The following is a 5666-nucleotide window of genomic DNA, read 5'->3' on the forward strand; positions in this document are numbered from 1 at the left end:
TGAGAGCATTCCTTTGAAATGCAATGATGAAGTCTCTCTGAAATCATTGTAGCCTTTCCATGCAATGGGCTACTTTAATTCCATTTTTCTCCATAAGATCAGTCTGTTGGCTTGGGGAGTGATAATTCTGCATCAGCTCTGAACACTGAACATTTTTTCACTTCATATATCATCAAGAAGAAAGATATTCATAATTGTGGGGACACCACATCTCTCCCAGAGAATTTTATTGCCCTCAAGAAAAAGTGCTGGAGATGAGGGATGACATTGGTGTTGCCATGTGGGACAAGGCCTTGCATACTCCAAGACACCCTGATGAGAGGCTGGAGAATGTTATTCACACATAGCCAGCACCAGATCCTGGGCAATCAACGAGGTACTTGTAAGATATGAATCACATCCATTATCTGGCCCACACTTAAGATTCTAAGTCTGTCAATGAAGTTGGTCAAATTGGCAAAAATGTCTGTTCTTGTTTCTGTGAACACCAGAGAGCTATAAAATTGTTCTGAGTGGAAAATTCAACTCTTGCAGAAATTACAAGTCTGCAGCCAACACCACCAAGAGAACTGAAAACCAGCCAGAGTATTAAAAAAACAAATGACCACAAAGCATACAAAATATTCAGACCCGTGGTATAAAGAAAAATACTCCAAGGACTCTGAAGGTCTGATTTATTAAAGGCCTGTGTTTCTGCAAATGCGTAAAACTGTACAATTACTCATAGAAAATCAGCTCTCAATGCATTTTGTACCAGGTAGAGGATATATAAAGAAAAACCCTATTTATATAAAGAGCCTCTGATCAGTGTGATTTATTAGCCAAGTTGCCCACGTGCAATCCCGTGTGAGCACCAGGCCCAGCAGGGAACCCCAGGCAGGAGAAGAGATCAAGATGTGGCCAGAGAGCACTAGAAGATGTTGAGCTTAAAGGGCACGTTTGTGTGCAATTTGGTAATGATAAGACCAAGCAAGGAGGTTGAAAATTTTAAGGAGCAAAAGAAGAACATTCCTCTTGGGCTCCAAGGACTGAAGAAAGAAGGTTTCCCTGTGGAAAGCCATTCACTCAGAGCTCACGGTGATCTCCAAGGCATTCAGGCCTACCCAGAGCCCCTGCTCCCCTTTCGAGGTGGCTGCCATGGAGCCCCTGCTCACGGCAGAAGCTGGGAACCACGCTCACACATGAACCTTCATGAAAGTATCCAGCCCTCTAACTGAAAGCCTGTCTCTTTTTGTGCTCCATTTCCTAGGGGGTGATTCAGTTGTGCTTGTCCAGAAAATTACATGTTGCACTGAGCTGCACAGAATTATTATGCCTTAGGGAGCAAAGGCAGAGAAGAAGATCCTAGGTGATAATCCTGCAGTCATGTGCTGCGGAGAAAAGAGTGTGTAGTTTAGCCCAAAAAAGCCTAAAACCATTCTCTCTATGATTCTGGCTGCTACATCTAAAAACAGATTCTGTTACAGATGCTTCCAGTCAACAACAAGTGAGATCTGTTCCTTTAAACAGATGGCTACAAACAAGACAGACTCTCCTCTGCGCTTCAGGCACTCACCCAGGAGAGCTTGCACACACAAACAGCAACATCGCCCATGACAAAAAGTTCTGAATTTCCCCCATGTAGTTGCATGGACTCTGGCCATGTGATTTATTTCCTTCCCCCATGCACTCACAGAGTATGATTGAATTCAATGTAAGAGGATATGAAACAGTTTAATTAGAAACTTCAAATATATATCACATAAAGTACATGTGGAACATAGATGGGAAAAAAATATACATGAGGGCTGTCTAGAAAGTATGCAGCCACTGTTAATGCTATTTTGCATAGTCCATGGCTAGATACTTTCTGGGCAGCCTTCAGGTATCAGCCACAGACACAGAAAAGTAAAGCAGAACCCATAATGTTGCTGAAAAAGCTGATGAGTGGCAGGGAACGTCCTGAAGCATTCAAAAATTTTTTAAAAAATTAGCTGATTGTGGTGGTGGACTACTACCAGCCTGTAGTCCAAAATTTTGGGGAGGCTGAGGCGGGAGATCACTTGAACACAAGAGTTTAAGGTTGTTGTGAGCTATGATGTTGTCACTGAAATTCACCCTGGGTGCTAGATCCTATCTCAATATAAAGAAAAAAAGGCTTTCTGTAACATTTGATGTCTTTGTTCAGGCCTCACATCACTCCTTCATTTAAGCCTGACTCCAATTAGAAAATCATTGATTTGGCAAACCCTTATCCAACTGCATGGTTTCAAGGGAAACTTATAAAAGGGAACATTGACATTAATGTTATTCACATGTGTTGTCCCAATAGATGACCAGAAATTTGAAGTTACTGACTTCTCTTTTTAGTCTTTAAACAAGAACACAGCATCTGTTCTGGTGTCAGATGGTAAAACCATCTTTGAGTATTTCACTTAAGTATCTGCCAGTGAACAAGTCAGTGTTTCAAGAAATTTTTTTCTGTGGAGTCCCAAGTAACATCAGGGCATTGGTCACAATTATCTGCTTATTCAATTTACCAATTGCTAACGTACCTGCAAGCATTATTAACGTACTATATGAGGCCATTGTGTTTATCACTGGACTATAGTTTTATGTCTCGTTAGGCTCAGTTGTAAATTTATACAATTCCAGGGTGAAATTGTCCAGAAAATTACATTTTGCAGATGAAAACTACACCTCAGATTGAAAATAAAGCTGTATTTGGGCACTGTACTTTCAAGTATGATATTTTAAAGAGATAAGTGGAATAATTACAGAAGTTAATTAAGTAGGGATGGGTGTAAATGCCTTTCTTTCATACTCTTAGACTGAGTCTATAAAATACAGATGTATTTGTCAAGGGTGGAGGAGGGAAGAGTGTGAACTTTACGTTAAAAAATTCCCAAGGAGTACCCCCCCCAAAATAAATTATGTACATATTATTTTATTTTACTAATGAAAGTTTTAGTGACTAATTGGTTGATTTGGAAATGAGAATATTCCAGCCTTTTTTTCCAGTAAGACTAAATGATGGAAAATATAAAGTTCAAGAGATTGATTGGTCTGGTATGGGTGGAATAGTGTAGAAGTCCTGCATATTTTCTTCTTATTTGGAGGACCATCCCGATTCACTACTAATATGTTTTTAAAAATGAAGGAGGAATATATCCAAACCTCAGTTCATAGGAATGGAATTAATATTGCTATAAAAACAAAGAGTGGGGGGACCAGTTCTGGAACTCTGGCTACCAGGAACCATGAACTCAGCAGCCATGTGGACTTGGTGACTCATTCTGGGAAAGAACTTTCCTCTGCTGCTCTCAGAAGGGATTTGACCACGTCCATCAGCCATGAGCCCCACAATTTATATTATGCACCATAAGAGCCATCAAGATGCCTGAAAAAGAAATGTGTGATGTATTATTGATGTTTGTGGAGGCAGTGAATGGGATGGTAACAGATGAGATGTTCTGAAGAATTTTTTTGCTTCCTAGCATTTCTTTCCAAGTAAAATACAAAAGTTGAAAAAATAAAGAGTTGCAGAAAAATTTTCAGAGTGCTCCTCAAATGAAAAACATTACAGGAATTATTGTTATTACCTTTTAGCTCAGTCTTGTTTTCAAATAAATATGACATATGCCATTTAAAAACTTCAAGATGGGAAAAGAAGAGTCATATGCTTCCAATTAAAACAATCTCCCAGAAAGTACTGACGTCTTTCATGGAGCCTGAGGAAGCAGTGGAGTTTTTGTGCTTTTTTGAAGATGCCTGCCGTGATCCCCCAAACTCCTGCCTGTGGTCTGGTCTCTTGCAAATTTTTAATTTGCTTGGAAGAAGAAAGCTACTTCCAAGCTGATTGAAGCAAATTTCTTCTTCACACATCCTATCAGATTATGCTACAGTGATTAACTTTCAAATCTCAGTCAGTTACACAGACATCATGGGCACCATGGAGTTTCTGGTCAGCTGAGCAAAAGCAGCCGCCATCTAGATGCTGCTGAGAGTAACACCAAGTGCAAAAGAGAGCTCTGAAGGGTCTTGCATTAGCAATTAAATTCTTAATCTTGAACCAACCCATATCAAACATTGGCCAGCACTTATCATGTGATGATATGTAAGCACAAGGAAGCCAGGAAGTATAATCTCTCCCTGTGCTGTGTGTACTTGATGAACTGCATTAAACATGATTGCACAGACAGTTACATATCTACATTAATTACTTTGACATTGAATTAATTCCCTCCTGGCATGAAATCTCAATGAATTTAAAGTCACTTCCAATTCCTATGATGTATGTTGTTAAATAGAGTATGCCTAGTATATAAGATGTTTGTTAAATATTTGTTGAATAAGTACTCAAGAAATGCACAGGTGGAGAAATGTTAGATTTAGAAAAATAGAGAGTTTTTCTCCTCTTGGAGATGGGAAAGGTGACTTTTTAAAAAATTTCATGTCATCTAGGATATATGTATTATTACCCTATTCGATAAATAAGTAGAGAAATACTAAAAATATGCTGATTGAGGTGTTAGCAAATATTGCCAAAATATGTTCCAGGCTGCCATCTGTCAACAAAACTGTTTCTAAAAAGCCCCAAACCTTGATCTTTTACTTCTAGACACTTGGCTCTTTGATCAACTAGCCGGGCCACAGTAGCCAACTGGTTGACATGTCTGTACCTCATTTCTTCCTCTGCTAACCAGTTGTAGACTGGCAAATTTGAATCTGCGCTCCATGGAAGCCTAGAGGCTTCTGAAAGTGCCCCCAAAGGCATCACAAGACAGAGGGGACAAGGGACAAGCCTAATGGTAAGAAGGAAAAGCTCTCCAGCACAACACTGGCCCCCGCTGCCTACAGCCAGTGTCAGGGAAAGCAGCTCTGCTTTCGCCTTCACTTACTTTAGAGTTCTGAATCAGTTTTTATTTGACAAAGAAAAAAGTTCCAAGATCCCTGCATTTAAACCCTAAATTCAAAATTTCTTTGACTCTTTCATTTTTAAGGGATTTTTAAGGTACGTTTTCTAACAGTAGTGCATCATTCCAGCAGCTTCTCAGGGTTAGTATCGCCAACATCAGGAGTTCAAAACCATGCAGTTTCACAGTATTTGCAGATGCCTTTGTATAATAGGCATTAGACTGAAAAGAGATGTGGACAGGATCTGAAAATTACCATTAGTATATTTTGAAATGCTTTTTGAAATAGTTGCAAAATCCTGAAACTATATTCAAATTATTCAATTAATTGGTATCTGTAAAAGTTAATTTCTGAAAATGTCTCTTTTTCTAACCAGAAAGCTGAGTCATAATTTGTGGATTCTCAGAGAAGAATTTTCCAATTAGTGATCTCTCTTTTGTATTGTAATTTAAAAATATAAAATCTCATATCAATAAAAGAGAGAGCACAAATAAATTCTTAATCGAGGGATAAATAGATATCTGGCTTATGAAAATATGGAGATCAAAGGTAAATATATGGTCAACCTTTAGTTTGATGATAACCATATTCAAAATAATGCACATCTTCAACCTAAAATGATACCAACTGGCAAAAAATGAGGTATCTCTTTAACCCCTTCTAGGTTTTCTTTTGCTTTACCGCTTGTTACTTTTCCTTTCTGATTTCTTCTTCCTTTTCTTTCTCTTCTTTCAGCACCACCATCTAAAATATCCCTGTAAGCTAGTTAA

The sequence above is a fragment of the Nycticebus coucang genome, chromosome 11, assembly GCF_027406575.1.
Source record: "Nycticebus coucang isolate mNycCou1 chromosome 11, mNycCou1.pri, whole genome shotgun sequence".
In the NCBI taxonomy this organism is placed as follows: Eukaryota; Metazoa; Chordata; class Mammalia; order Primates; family Lorisidae; genus Nycticebus; species Nycticebus coucang.